Source organism: Nycticebus coucang, chromosome 20 (assembly GCF_027406575.1).
Source record: "Nycticebus coucang isolate mNycCou1 chromosome 20, mNycCou1.pri, whole genome shotgun sequence".
Lineage (NCBI taxonomy): Eukaryota > Metazoa > Chordata > Mammalia > Primates > Lorisidae > Nycticebus > Nycticebus coucang.
This window is the reverse complement of record NC_069799.1, coordinates 881,996-898,760: the sequence shown is the minus strand read 5'-3', so window position 1 is coordinate 898,760 and position 16,765 is coordinate 881,996. Positions and strand designations below refer to the sequence as shown.

Sequence of the window (16,765 nt, the reverse complement as noted above, 5' to 3'; positions counted from 1 at the left end):
TTTAACCTTCTCACCTTTCTGGTCCTGTAACCCTTAGTCCACAGGCACAAGAACTTAAAGAGCAAGAGGAAGTGAAAGGAAAATTAGGGCAAGGAAACAGATAAAAGAAATCACTCATGAGGAAGAATCAGCAGAAAACTCCAGGCAACATGAAGAACCAGTCCAGAACAACCCCGCCAAGGGACCATGAGGTAGCTACTGCAGAGGATTCCACCTATACAGAAATGTTAGGAATGACAGAAAGGGAATTTAGAATACACATGTTGAAAACAATGAAAGAAATGATGGAAACAATGAAGGAAACTGCTAATAAAGTGGAAAATAACCAAAAGGAAATCCAAAAACAGAATCAAATCAGAGATGAACGATATGAAGAATATAAAAAGGATATAGCAGAGCTGAAGGAAATGAAACAGTCAATCAGGGAACTTAAAGATGCAATGGAAAGTATCAGCAACAGGTTAGACCATGCAGAAGAAAGAATTTCAGAGGTAGAAGACAAAGTTTTTGAGATAACTCAGATAGTAAAAGAGGCAGAAAAGAAGAGAGAGAAAGCAGAACGTTCACTGTCAGAATTATGGGACTTTATGAAGCGTTCCAACATACGAGTTATAGGAATTCCAGAAGGGGAAGAAGAATGCCCCAGAGGAATGGAAGCCATACTAGAGAATATTATAAAAGAAAATTTCCCAAATATCACCAAAGATTCTGACACGCTGCTTTCAGAGGGATATCGGACCCCGGGTCGCCTCAACTCTAACCGAGCTTCTCCAAGACACATTGTGATGAACCTGTCCAAAGTCAAGACAAAAGAAAAGATTCTGCAAGCTGCCAGGAGTAAGCGCCAGTTGACCTACAGGGGCAAATCCATCAGAGTGACCGCAGACTTCTCTAATGAAACTTTCCAAGCAAGAAGACAATGGTCATCTACCTTTAATCTACTTAAACAGAACAATTTTCAGCCCAGAATTCTGTACCCTGCTAAGCTAAGCTTCAAAATTGACGGAGAAATCAAATCATTTACGGATATACAAACATTGAGGAAATTTGCCACAACAAGACCAGCTCTACAGGGAATACTTCAACCTGTTCTGCACACTGACCACCACAATGGATCAGCAGCAAAGTAAGAACTCAGAAATCAAAGGACAGAACCTAACCTCCACACTGATGCAAAAGGTAAAACTAAGCAATGGACTCTCACCAAATAAGACGAATAGAATACTACCACACTTATCAATTATCTCCATAAATGTTAATGGCTTGAATTCCCCACTGAAGAGACATAGATTGGCTGACTGGATTAAAAAACACAAGCCATCCATTTGCTGTCTGCAAGAAACACACCTGGCTTCAAAAGACAAATTAAAGCTCCGAGTCAAGGGTTGGAAGACAATTTTTCAGGCAAATGGAATTCAGAAGAAAAGAGGAGTTGCAATCTTATTTTCAGATACATGTGGATTTAAAGCAACTAAAGTCAAAAAAGACAAAGATGGTCACTTTATATTGGTCAAGGGAAAACTACAACAAGAAGACATTTCAATTCTAAATATCTATGCACCCAATTTAAATGCTCCCAGATTCTTGAAACAGACCTTACTCAGTCTGAGCAATATGATATCTGATAATACCATCATAACAGGGGACTTTAACACACCTCTTACAGAGCTGGACAGATCCTCTAAATAGAAATTAAACAAAGATATAAGAGATTTAAATGAGACCCTAGAACAATTATGCTTGATAGACGCATATAGAACACTCCACCCCAAAGATAAAGAATATACATTCTTCTCATCACCCCATGGAACATTCTCCAAAATTGATCATATCCTGGGACACAAAACAAATATCAACAGAATCAAAAGAATTGAAATTTTACCTTGTATCTTTTCAGACCATAAGGCACTAAAGGTGGAACTCAACTCTAACAAAAATGCTCGACCCCATCCAAAGGCATGGAAATTAAACAATCTTCTGTTGAATAACAGATGGGTGCAGGAAGAAATCAAACAGGAAATCACTAACTTCCTTAAGCATAACAACAATGAAGACACAAGCTACCAAAACCTGTGGGATACTGCAAAAGCAGTTTTGAGAGGAAAATTCATCGCTTTAGATGCCTACATTCGAAAAACAGACAGAGAGCACATCAACAATCTCACAAGAGACCTTATGGAATTGGAAAAAGAAGAACAATCTAAGCCTAAACTCAGTAGAAGAAAAGAAATCTCCAAAATCAAATCAGAGATCAATGAAATTGAAAACAAAAGAATCATTCAGAATATTAATGAAACAAGGAGTTGGTTTTTTGAAAAAATAAATAAAATAGATAAACCATTGGCCAGACTAACTAGAAATAGAAAAGTAAAATCTCTAGTAACCTCAATCAGAAATGATAAAGGGGAAATAACAACTGATCCCACAGAGATACAAGAGATCATCTATGAATACTACCAGAAACTGTATGCCCAGAAATTTGACAATGTGAAGGAAATGGATCAATATTTGGAATCACACCCTCTCCCTAGACTTGGCCAGGAAGAAACAGACCTCCTCAACAGACCAATTTCAAGCACTGAGATCAAAGAAACAATAAAAAAGCTTCCAACTAAAAAATGCCCTGGTCCAGATGGCTTCACTCCAGAATTCTATCAAACCTTCAAGGAAGAGCTTATTCCTGTACTGCAGAAATTATTCCAAAAAATTGAGGAAGAAGGAATCTTCCCCAAAACATTCTATGAAGCAAACATCACCCTGATACCAAAACCAGGAAAAGACCCAAACAAAAAGGAGAATTTCAGACCAATCTCACTCATGAATATAGATGGAAAAATTCTCAACAAAATCCTAGCCAATAGATTACAGCTTATCATCAAAAAAGTCATTCATCATGATCAAGCAGGCTTCATCCCAGGGATGCAAGGCTGGTTCAACATACGCAAGTCCATAAACGTTATCCACCATATTAACAGAGGCAAAAATAAAGATCACATGATCCTCTCAATAGATGCAGAAAAAGCATTTGATAAAATCCAGCATCCTTTTCTAATTAGAACACTGAAGAGTATAGGCATAGGTGGCACATTTCTAAAACTGATTGAAGCTATCTATGACAAACCCACAGCCAATATTTTACTGAATGGAGTAAAACTCAAAGCTTTTCCTCTTAGAACTGGAACCAGACAAGGTTGTCCTCTGTCACCTTTACTATTCAACATAGTGCTGGAAGTTCTAGCCAATACAATTAGGCAAGACAAGGAAATAAAGGGAATCCAAATGGGAGCAGAGGAGGTCAAACTCTCCCTCTTTGCTGACGACATGATCTTATACTTAGAGAACCCCAAAGACTCAACCACAAGACTCCTAGAAGTCATCAAAAAATACAGTAATGTTTCAGGATATAAAATCAATGTCCACAAGTCAGTAGCCTTTGTATACACCAATAACAGTCAAGAGGAGAAGCTAATTAAGGACACAACTCCCTTCACCATAGTTTCAAAGAAAATGAAATACCTAGGAATATACCTAACGAAGGAGGTGAAGGACCTCTATAAAGAAAACTATGAACTCCTCAGAAAGGAAATAGCAGAGGATATTAACAAATGGAAGAACATACCATGCTCATGGATGGGAAAAATCAACATTGTTAAAATGTCTATACTTCCCAAAGCAATCTACCTATTCAATGCCATTCCTATCAAAGTACCTACATCGTACTTTCAAGATTTGGAAAAAATGATTCTGCGTTTTGTATGGAACCGGAAAAAACCCCGTATAGCTAAGGCAGTTCTCAGTAACAAAAATAAAGCTGGGGGCATCAGCATACCAGATTTTAGTCTGTACTACAAAGCCATAGTGCTCAAGACAGCATGGTACTGGCACAAAAACAGAGACATAGACACTTGGAATCGAATTGAACACCAAGAAATGAAACTAACATCTTACAACCACCTAATCTTCGATAAACCAAACAAGAACTTACCTTGGGGGAAAGACTCCCTATTCAATAAATGGTGTTGGGAGAATTGGATGTCTGCGTGTAAAAGACTGAAACTGGACCCACACCTTTCCCCACTCACAAAAATTGACTCAAGATGGATAAAGGACTTAAATTTAAGGCACGAAACAATAAAAATCCTCAAAGAAAGCATAGGAAAAACACTGGAAGATATTGGCCTGGGGGAAGACTTCATGAAGAAGACTGCCATGGCAATTGCAACAACAACAAAAATAAACAAATGGGACTTCATTAAACTGAAAAGCTTCTGTACAGCTAAGGTGACGATAACCAATGCAAAGAGACAACCCACACAATGGGAAAGGATATTTGCATATTTTCAATCAGACAAAAGCTTGATAACCAGGATCTATAGAGAACTCAAATTAATCCACATGAAAAAAGCCAACAATCCCTTATATCAATGGGCAAGTGACATGAATAGAACTTTCTCTAAAGACGACAGACGAATGGCTAACAAACACATGAAAAAATGTTCATCATCTCTATATACTAGAGAAATGCAGATCAAAACATCCCTGAGATATCATCTAACCCCAGAGAGAATGGCCCACATCACAAAATCTCAGGACTGCAGATGCTGGCGTGGATGTGGAGAGAAGGGAACACTTTTACACTGCTGGTGGGACTGCAAACTAGTACAACCTTTCTGGAAGGAAGTATGGAGAAACCTCAAAGCACTCAACCTAGACCTCCCATTTGATCCTGCAATCCCATTACTGGGCATCTACCCAGAAGGAAAAAAATCCTTTTATCATAGGGACACTTGTACTAGACTGTTTATTGCAGCTCAATTTACAATCGCCAAAATGTGGAAACAGCCTAAATGCCCACCAACCCAGGAATGGATTAACAAGCTGTGGTATATGTATACCATGGAATACTATTCAGCCATTAAAAAAAATGGAGACTTTACATCCTTCGTATTAACCTGGATGGAAGTGGAAGACATTATTCTTAGTAAAGCATCACAAGAATGGAGAAGCATGAATCCTATGTACTCAATCTTGATATGAGGACAATTAATGACAATTAAGGTTATGGGGGGGGGAAGCAGAAAGAGAGAGGGAGGGAGGGGGGTGGGGCCTTAGTGTGTGTCACACTTTATGGGGGCAAGACATGATTGCAAGAGGGACTTTACCTAACAATTGCAATCAGTGTAACTGGCTTATTGTACCCTCAATGAATCCCCAACAATAAAAAAAAAGAAAAAATAAAAATAAAAATTCAGCAACAAACTCTTTTAGAGAGATTGAGGGGAAATAGTCAATTTCATAAATGCAAAATGATACAACCTCCTGGTCAAAGATTTGGACAATACCAGCAAAATGTTGGATAAATTTTCCATTTGATTGATAAATCCCACTTCTAAAAATTTATCCATAAAACACAGCAGCACTAATGCGAAATCACATATGCACAAGTTGTACTGGTGTTTTAAAGCAAAAATTATTACAGTATTTAATGTGGTGCTCATGATATGAAGAGGAAGTATATAAAGTAATTGTATTTTTTAAATGGAGAGGGTAAAGGGAACTAAATGAAATCTGGTTCTGTATTTCACCCAAACTAATAGAATCATTTGTCTGAATAGGTAATGGGAAACTCCTTCTGCACATCGTAATACCTGGAGCATGTACTAAGAAAACTATACAAAATGATATACTAAGAACACCATAAACAGACCAGGTATTAAGGCTCATGCCTTAATCTCAGTGCATTAGGAGGCTGAGGTCTTAAGCCCAGAAGTTTGAGACCAGCCTGGGCACTATAGTGAGACCCTGTGTCTGCACAAATATAGTCTATTGTCCAGGCTGGAGTGCAGTGGGTTGACCATACATAACTCAATGTAACCTTGAATTCCTGAGCTCAAGCACTCTTCCTGTCTCAGCCTCCAGAATGTGTAGCTAGGACTGCACACACCTTGCTGATTTTTTTCCTTATGTGTAGATGTAAGGTCGCACTATATGTCCCAGGCTTATCTTGAACTCCTGTACCTGTACTCAAGTGTTTCTCTTGCCATAGTCTCCCAAAGTGCTGGAATTATGTGTATGAGCCACAGCACTCAGCCAGAAGCATTATTATTCACTAAAAAAATATTTACACATTTATGAAAATAGGCATCTTATGTGTGTGTGTAGGTGTGTGAGAGAGAAGTGACAATAATTCCTATCTCATGGGGTATTCATGTTAGAAAATATCAACATTATTTATAGCATGTATATTATATATTATAGACTAGTGTTTATGCAACTCACTGAGGAATACAAAGTTGAATTAAACAAAATCCCTACCCATCACAGCTTTGTAGTCTTCCAGGTTGGACAAAGGATGTTATTAGGTCTGTCTGGGCGTTCTCTGGTCTCCCACTTACCATTGTCAATAATGAGTACTGGTATGGAGGGAACCTGATGATGGAGTCATCACAGATACAAAGAAATCGCACATGTAACATTTATCAAAGTGCAAGTATGTTTCAGAGAGAGAAAAATAGGTCATTCTCCACAGGGAGGAAAACTCCAAACTCTGAGCACATGTTGTTTTCTAAATGCTCATTAGTCATACCTTACTTCTGGCAGGATTGGTTGCCATTTCCCACTTTGGGGGTAAGTGACAGGTTGGGTTATATACAACAGATACGTAACAGGCTGCAATCTGTAACAGTTTCCTAACCACTGCAAGCATCCTCCTGGAATCCTTCATGAAAACTCCACCCATGCTATGCTAATTAGATGCTAATGAGCCCCAGGTCAGTTAAAGGTCACTAGGAGCTCCTTATTGTGTATATTGCCACCAGGGAGCAATTCCCAGCCCTGGTTTGGTTCCCAGTTACATTTGGTTCCTGCTCTCCACCCTAGGCACTTCCTTGCCATCCATTTACCCTCTGCCAGACCTAAAAAGTTTACCTGGGTTGTGGGTTATGGAGTAGGGAGGGCTTCTTGGAGGACTGTAGGAATCAGCCAAGTGACAAGGCCAGAAGGAAGGCATAAACAGAGGCAATGAGAAATAAGCATGTGTTGGCATTTCTGGAAGAAAGGGTTAAGTTTTAAGTTGGAGGAACTGGCAAAATGAGCAGTGCCAAGGGTTTTGTATGTCTTACTAAGAATCTTGGACTTTATCCTGTGGCCAATAGGAAGCCATTGATAAGTGGGGGAATAACCATTGGATTTGCACTTTAATGGTGATTTCTTGCAACAACGGCATGGAATAAGGGTTGTTTCCTTGGAAATAGAAGACTCAGAAATTATTGCATTGTTCTAGGTGACAGATGATAAAGACTTTGAAATAGGGCAATAGAATTCAAGAAATATTTAGAAGGTAAAAGAGTCAGAATTGGTGGATAATAGGATGTTTGGAGTGTAAGAGGAGGAAACAGCCTAGAATGGATTCCCAGAGAGTGGCTAGTGTGGCTGATTCAGCAATGGCTTAACTGCCACAGGGAATCCAGGAAGAGGGTGGGGAAGTTGGCTGGGGGAAAGAGGATGGGTTAGTCTTGTTGAATTTGATATACTTGGGGTTTGGTAGGCCAGATCTGGGGACAGACATATACCATAAAGATCCATTCTCAGTTTATATGCTTAGCATAGGATGTCAGATTTAGTCATTCACAAGTCCTGTTCCAGTGTATTTTCTGCTGCTAACACTGTCAGGTACCTGTCATAAGTAATAGAATCCAGAATGAACAACCTTGGGCAACAGAGTATTGGTTCACGTGCAAGCGGGGAAGGAAGGACAGAGAGAATATGACTTGTGGCAACGTTATAGGGAGAGAGGTCAAGAATATTTTAGAACCTGAAAAGTAGATTGTACCAGAGTTAGCAGACTACAGAAAGCTGTGAAATTTCACCAGCCAGCCGTCACCAGGACACACCTGGAATTAAACAAAGTTATGTTTATTTGGTTTGCTGCATCGAGGGAGAACATGCCTCAGAGGAACCTTGGAAACGTCTCAGTAAGGGGAGTAGGAGGGGCTCATAACAGGGTTGCCTGCGTGCTGCAGAGTCTCTTGAGGGATCAGGGGAGTGGGCTGCCACCTCTGCATGGGATGTAGTCAAGAAGTAGGGGAATTTCAGCAATTGGATAGCTCAATTTGAGGAGGGGTGGGGTTGGGGGGAGGGAGGTGGGTGGTGGTGGTTGTGGGGGTGGTGGTGGTTGTGGGGGCTTAGACAATAGCAGGCTAAGAAACAAAACCAGACTGGAAATTGGTAACAAAGATTGTTGGCAGTTTTTGCAACTGTGCTATGGTCTCATATGGAAACATTGTTTGAATGACCTCCCCCTTGTCCCTTGGAAACATTGTTTATTTTCCGTTGAGAGTACCACAGACTGATACCAGCAGGGCTGGTAATCATTTTCATTTTCTTTAACGCCTGCAAGAAGGTAACTCCAGAAGCAAGCTGACGTTCACAGACAGCATGGCTGGGTATGAGTGGTACTGCAAACTTGGGAAAGCCTGTATGAGGGTGAAAGCAGAGAGGCCCCTAGAGCTCTTTTTCTGCACAGCCAGGATACAATTTCTTACCCCAAGAGAAGAGGGAAGATTTGTTCTCTAGAGAGGTTGAATCAGATTCTGGATTTGGAAATATGAGAATAAGCAAATGAAGGTGTGGAGGCCCGCCTAAGAATGGGAACAGAGGGAAAGTTTGCATATTCGTACTTAGATTTCAGTTTTCTTCCCCAACTCAGCTGTCAGAGGACTGACTTTCAGACTTAGATGTAAGATGATTCCTCCAATTCTGAGGACAGTACCAGCGCCTTCATGGTACACCACTTGGGGAGGGGCAGCAGGCCTGCTTTCCGTGGTCATGCCCCAGCAGGGGGGAATCCTAGCTCAGTGCGTATGCAGTGACTGTTAAGATTATTGTTTCCTCATCTTCAAGACAGGTAGGGGTAGCCAGAGGGGAAGACACCAATGTGCACAGTTTCATCCCAGAGGACTAAAGATTATGGTCTTGGTTGTGGTCAGGGTCTCAGAAATCTCATTCAAAGCTCTGCTTTTCTCATACTTTGATTCTACTTTCTAGAGACATCTCACTCACTGTGGCATAAAAAGGTCTCTCTAAACTATTTCTTAAGCACTCCAAAATGTTTATGATGTGAAGGTTAAGATGAGATTGAAAGTGACAGTTATTGGAACATCTTGTATTGTTCCTGAGGGCTTCCTAAATGCCAGGCTTGACGCTTGGTCCTGTGTAAGTTGTTCCCCTTAATCTGCATAGTCTTCCCCAGGTTGTAAGTGCATACATTATTATTATTTCACAGAAGAGGAAAAGGCCAATGCATTTTCAAATAATTATTACCAGATCATGAGGGATATAAAGGTGAATCCAGGTATGAATTAGGCAGTGTATCTACAGACACGTAGCTCCACACTTGCATCTCCTTCCAGAGGTGTCTTCACCAGGAAGCTCACATCTCATGTCAGACATGGGGTCCTCTCAATGCATGTGAACTGCCCTTTCATATCCCTGTCAATCCAGGCCAATACTAACTGTCCTCTTCCCCGGGGAGATTCCTGATAGACAACAGCAGAGACCAGGGAGTGCCATGCTCGCTGTATCAAATGTAGAAAGAGCAGTTGAGATCACATTAAAATCACAGAAAGAATTGGCACAGGAGCCTCTAGGGCATCTCCCTACCCCCTTTTCCCTACTTTTCTGTGCTGCTACCACTTCCACAAAGAAGACATAAAATCAGGGTTTTGAATTCATTCTTATTCAGGAAGCTGCAAACAGTTTTAGAGTGTACCCAGAGATACCTGTTGTTAAGACTTCTGACCTCTGCTTAACACATTCTGAGAGCTGGAAATTGTTGAAGTACTTTAGTGCCTGGGACCCAGAGACTGACCATTTGATTTTGAATCTTGCCCATTTCACTTATCCGTGTGACAAGGGGCAATTTGTTCCTGTCTCAGAATTAGCATTGTCATGTGAGTTGATTTCTGGTTGATACAATTGCATTGTAGATGCTCCCTCTGTGATTTGTCTGTGAAGGATACATAAAGTAAAAGCAAAATATTTTAGATATTAGTATTTATATCTAAAGTTAGCCTCCATACCATTCACCTGAACTATCCCAGGGAGACCTGAATTTACCTTTTTGCTAGAGGTATTACTGGATGTTTTATTTTTGCCCTCACATAAGTAAGCACTGAGTATTGTGAGAGGAATGACTGTGTCTCTTTTCTTTCTGATTCCCCAGAATTTATATCTTGCTTGGCACAGAGGAGGCAACAAAAATGGTAATCTCTGGCTGTGCCTGGTGACTCATACCTGTATTCCAAATGCTTTGGGAGCATGAGAAAAGGGCATAAGTGAAGCCAAAGAGTTTGAGAACAGCCTAACAGCACAGTGAGACCCCATCTCTACAAAAATTAAGAAATTAGCCAAGTATAGTGGTAGGTATCTTGTAATACTACCTACCTGGGAATCTGGGGCAGGAGGATCACTTGAGCCCAGGAGTCTGAGGTTGCAGTAGCTATGATGAGGCCACTGCACTCCAGCCTGGGTGACAGAACAAGATCCTGTCTCAGAAAAGAAAAATTATCTGATAAGTGTTATCTGAAGTCTTGCTTGGATCACAAGAATTGGGTATAATCAGAGTGCTTTAAACAATTGGTACTTTCCTCTCCGTTCTTTGTCCCATTCAGGGAAGGTGCTGCAGAACTAGAGACAAGGTACAATAGCTCCCCTTTGAGTCTATGCCATGAACACCTGAGGCCTATAAGTGCACTTAATGGTATTTAAACCTTTTAATTATTAAAAAAAAAATCCATGGCAGAAATAGTTATGTAATAAAAAAGAAGCAGAGAGGATAGGTAAACCTTGTTACTTGGACTGAGACACACTTTGGAATTCCACATCATTCCTATTTCAAAGAGAATAATGCAAAAGTCTTCTTAACATCACATCATTGTTTAAACATGGATAGGTTCATTGTAACCTATGACGTATTTGTGTCAGGGATGGCCTACAATCATGTGCATTTAACTAAACCTTATTTATCAAAACTCAAAGTCAAACTAAGTCATGGATGGGAGTTACATACTAAATGAAATTATAAAACCCCCACATATTTGAGTTAGTATGTCCATGAGGAAAGAACGTCAGAAAACATAATAATGAGGAAATCTCTAGAATGTAACTTCTATGTAAAAACGTTTTCTGATTATGAACTATCAACTTTAATTTAGTTTCCAGACAAAATGATTCTTCCTCACATAAAGTGTCTATAAATATTCTGAAACAAGACAATGTTTAGTACTGTATTAGAATAAAACATGGTATATTTGACTGCTTCTTAGTTTTGTTTAATTAGAATAAACAAAACCTCTTAAAGAGGAAAGAACTTTCTTCTTTCCTATTTTGTCTAAAACAATACTGTTATATTTCACCACGATGGTAAATTTATCTCTAAAGTCTAGGTAAGCTAATATTGATCAGTGAGTATCTCTAAAGTAGGTGCAGATGGAAAAAGACAAATAACAAAAAGAACCATGACAGAATTCAAAGACAATAGGACTTGCTGAGGGTGTCTGGTCTTCAAATGTGAAAACTTTACTTGTGAATTGTTTGTATGTCAAATACACAGTGCTAGGTGTTGGTTTCTTTCTTTCTTTTTCTTTCAATACTCTTTTTTTCCCCTCTCTCTCTCTCTCTCTCTCTCTCTAAAGGTATCAAAGCTACACAGAACCATAAAATCTAACAGATGCCTCAGAATTCTACCTCCTGGGACTCCCTGAGGATTCAGAGAGGCAGCCCATCCTCTTTGGGCTGTTTCTGCCCATGTACCTGGTCACAGTGCTCGGGAACCTGCTCATCATCCTGGTGGTCTGTTGTGACTCCCGCCTGCACACCCCCATGTATTTCTTCCTTTCTTTAGCTGACATCTGTTTCACCTGCACCACCATCCCCAAGATGCTGTTGAACATCCAGACACAGAGGAAATCCATCACCTATGCAGGCTGTCTCACTCAGATGTATTTTTGCTTGGTTTTTGGAGTCATGAACACACTTCTGCTCACTGTGATAGCCTATGACCAGTATGTGGCCATATGCCAACCCCTACACTACACTGTTATCATGAACCCCCGCCTCTGTGGCCTGCTGGTTCTTGTGTCCTGGTTCATCAGCTTGTCATCCTCCCTGATCTAGAATCTGTGAATGCTGCAGCTGTCCTGCACCAACTGGGTGATTCAGCACTTTTACTATGAACTTGCACAGGCCCTGTTGCTCACCTGCTCAGACACTGGTCAATCACATTTTGCTGTTTATAGTGACTGGCCTTCTCAGCTTTGCTCTCTTTTCAGGGATCCTTTTTTTCTATAACCACATTGTCTCTTCCATTATGTGAGTCCCATCAGCTGGTGGGAAATCTAAACCTTTTTCTACCTGTGGGTCTCATCTGTCTGTGGTTTCTTTATTCTATGGGACAGGCCTTGGTGTGTATCTCAGTTCCAACATATCATCCTCTTCCCAGAAATTTATGGTGGCCTCAGTGATGTGCACTGTGGTCACTCCCATGCTGAATCCCTTCATCTACAGCTTGCAGAACAGGGACTTCGGGACGACCCTACAGAGACTTCTCTATGCTCAGTGATGGGAACATTGATCCTGGGTTTTTAAGCTGGCAGAAGTCACACAACTGTGCTAAAGAAATTCTGCCTCTTGATCATATAGAAGAATATTTCTTCTGATCCACTCTGTGTCTCTGTTTTTGGTCAAAATGATCCAGTAAGCACTGTGAAAACTTTTTCTGAGGGTCTTATAGTGAATCCTCTGTCATCCTCAGCTCCTTCCCCAACCTCCTGCTTTTTGTTCTCTATTTCTGCACCTTGGCTTAGCTTAGCATTTGCATTACTGCAGGTCCATGCAACCAGTTCAAGAGCTCAACTCAGATACTGTTGGATGAAACTGATTAGTTAGTTCACTTTACCAATAACTATTGCTTATTCTTATGAAGTTAATTCATTTGACAATATTTTTTGAGACAGGTTTTCACTATGTTACTGAGATTGGAATATAATCATAGCTGTATCATAGCTCACTCATGTATCACAGCTCACTGCAGCCTCAAAATCCTGGACTCAACCAATCCTCTGGCTTGGGCTTCCCAAGTAGTTGGGACTACAAACCTGTGCAACCATGCCCAGATATATATATATATATATATATTTTTTTTTTGAGACACCATCTTTCTTTGTCATCCAGGCTATAGGTGCAGTGGTGGTGTTACCATAGCTCACTGCAGCCTCAAAATCCTGGACTCAATTGATCCTCCTACCTCAGCCTCAGTTGAAATACAGGTGGGCACTGCCACAGCTGGCTGATTTTTCTGGTTTTTTTTTTTTTTTCGTATGGAAAGAGTCTCACTGTTGCTCAGGCTGGTCTTGAACTCCTGGTCTCAAGCAAACCTCCTTCCTCAGTCTTCCAAACTGTTAGCATTACAGGTGTGAGCCACCACACCCAGCCTTGACAATATTTTTAAAAACTTTTCTCATTGATCACTTGACAATATTTGTAGGATATCTATAGTGTACCATGCAGTTCTAGCTACCTGGGATACAGTAGTGAGAAAAGAATTCTTGCCTTTATAGAGCTCAAATTTATAATCTCAGAATTTATCAGATCATTCTGTATGTCAAACAGGAAATAGATTGATAGATAAATACTTTGTTTATTAGTGAGGTCAGCCCTTTCTCCATATATTTATCTGTTACATTTCTAGAATAAACTTTGAAAATGTGTTACTAGAAATAGATGAGCCACCTGGCCCAGAATTTGAGATCTCATCACACTAAGTTATTTGGTCTGGTTGTCTCATTTTTCAAGTGAATACAGAGAGGCCCTAACACAGGAGTCTAAACAGTAACAAATCCTGGCTGAAAGTGGACACTTCACCCACGTGAAGAGTTAGCACTGGCTTAAGATGGCTTAAGATGGTTCAGTTCAGAGTAAGAACTGAATTAAAGATTTGCCACAGTTTGGGTATTTGATGCTGAGCAGCTTCAGATGCTGCAGAATATATTAGGAGGACTGTATCTCTTGATAAATATTCATTTATCACATCTCCTCCATCATAAAACAAATACTTTGGTATAAAGAAAATACTACATGGGGGTGCTCTGACAAGGAATCAAATCATATGTGAGTCTTTGTGATTTTTTTTGTTGCTGTTTGGTTGGTATTTTTATCTTTTTCTGAGGCAGAGTATCACTCTATTGCCCAGACTAGTATGCTATGGCATCAGTCTATCTCACAGCAATCTCAAACTCCTAAGCTCAAGTAATCCTCTTGATTCAGCCTCTTGAGTAGCTGAAGCTAAAGACACCTGCCACAACATCCAGATAATTTTTCCAGTTTTACTAGAGACCAGGGTCTTGCTCTTGCTCAGACTGGTCTTGAATTCCTGAGCTCAAGCAATCCTCCCACTTCATGTTACAATTACAGGCATAAACAATGATGCCCAGCCTTAATGTAAGTCTTTGGATGAGTGTGTTTACCAAGGCATTTCAAGCAAGGAAGGCAAACATAGGTATATAAATATTCATGTCAGTAAAGATGAATTGCTGCCCACTCAAGGATGTCTGATGTAATCAATTTGCTAGCAAGGAATGCCTTGGAGGAATGTTACCATTTGCAGACCACATAGTTGACTTCCTAAAGTGAGCTAAGCCTCCCTTTCCAACTCTAGGCTGTTCAAATCAGAGAACAGGCTTGTGTCTAGAAACTGAGAGAAGAAAGGTTCATGAATGAATTTTTTTTTGGCAGTTTTTGGCCAGGGTGGGGTTTGAACTCGTCACCTCCAGCATATGGGCTGGCGCCCTACCCCTTGAGCCACAGGCACTGCCCCACGAATGAATTTTTAATGGTGGCAGCTGATATCAGACCTCTCCTAAGTTGATCTTGAGGGTTTTGGTTATCTAAGTCAAATAAGACTCTCGATGTCTGCTCATCTATGATCTGTTGCCATAAGCCACAAATGTCTGTTGTCTATAGACCGACTCTGTTTGCCATTTCAGAATTGACACCTGACAGTGTACTTACATCTGTCTCGTTTTTAACATTTAATGTTGTCATTTGAGTATGGAACTCAAGATACTAGTAAAAATAATGTTGAGACCCCTCTGTTTTACTATGAGAGTTAACTAATAGGGTTTGTTCAAATACCCAAGAATTGCAGAGTTGAAGCTACAGTGAAAATTTTGATTTACTTTTTTTTTTAAGTTTTTATTATTGTTAGGTATTCATTGAGGGTAGGAAAAAACCATGTTACATTGATTGCATTTGTTAAATAAAGACACTCTTCTAATTGTGTCTTGCCCCCAAAAGGTGTACCACACACCATGACCCCCACCCCTTCCCTCTCTTTACCCTCTCCATCCCCACCCCTCACTGTGTACTAGGTCATTAATTGTCCTCATATCAGAATTGAGTACATAGGATTCTTGCTTCTCCGATGCTTTATTAAGAATAACACGTTACACTTCCATCTAGGTTAATACAAAATATGTAAAGTCTCCATCTTTTTTAGTGGCTGAATAGTATTCCATGGTATACATATACCACTGCTTGTTAATCCATTCTTGGGTTGGTGGGCATTTAGGCTGTTGCTACACTTTGGCAATGGTGAATTGAGCTGCAATAAATAGTCTAGCTCAAGTGTCCTTAGGGTAAAAGGATTTTTTTTCCTTTGGGGTAGATTGCCCAGTAATAATGGGATTGCAGGATCAAATGGGCAGTGTAGTTTGAGTTGTTTGAGGGCTCTCCCTACATCTTTCCAAAAAGGTTGCATTACTTTGCAGTCACACTAGTAGTATAAAAGTGTTCCCTCCTTTCCACATCCATGCCAGTATATGCAGTTTTGAGATTTTTGTGATGTGGGCCATGCTTTTTTTTTTTTTTTTAATTTTTTTATTAAATCATAACTGTATACAATGATATGATTATGGGGCATCATACACTCACTTCATAAACCATTTGACACATTTTTATCACAGTGGTTAACATAGCCTTTCCGGCGTTATCTCAGTTACTGTGCCAAAACATTTACATTCTACATTTACCAAGTTTCGCAAATACCCCTGTAATATGCACCACAGGTGTGATCCCACCGATTCCCCTCCCTCTACCCACCCCCCACCTTTCCCACTTCCCCCTATTGTTAAATTGTAGCTGGGTTATAGCTTTCATGTGAGAGTCCCAAATTAGTTTCATAGTAGGGCTGTGTACATTGGGTACTTTTTCTTCCATTCTTGGGATACTTTACTAAGAAGAATATGTTCCAGCTCCATCCATGTAAACATGAAAGAGGTAAAGTCTCCATCTTTCTTTAAGGCTGCATAGTATTCCATGGTATACATATACCACAATTTATTAATCCATTCGTGGATCGATGGGCACTTCGGCTTTTTCCATGACTTAGCTATTATGAATTGGGCTGCAATGAACATTCTGGTACAAATATCTTTGTTATGTTGTGATTTTTGGTCTTCGGGGTATATGCCCAGCAGAGGAATTACAGGATTGAATGGCAGATCTATTTTTAGATCTCTGAGTGTTCTCCATATATCTTTCCAAAAGGAATGTATTAATTTGCATTCCCACCAGCAGTGCAGAAGTGTTCCCTTTTCTCCGCATCCACGCCAACATCTCTGGTCTTGAGATTTTGTGATATAGGCTAGTCTCACTGGAGTTAGATGATATCTCAAAGTAGTTTTGATTTGCATTTCTCTGATGATTAAAG

At 40.1% G+C, this 16,765-nt stretch overlaps 1 pseudogene; it reads left to right on the top strand.

The window, feature by feature from the left end:
- Positions 1 to 9,327: 9,327 nt before the first annotated feature.
- Positions 9,328 to 12,619, top strand: LOC128573091 (olfactory receptor 7C1-like; annotated as a pseudogene).
- Positions 12,620 to 16,765: the final 4,146 nt, after the last annotated feature.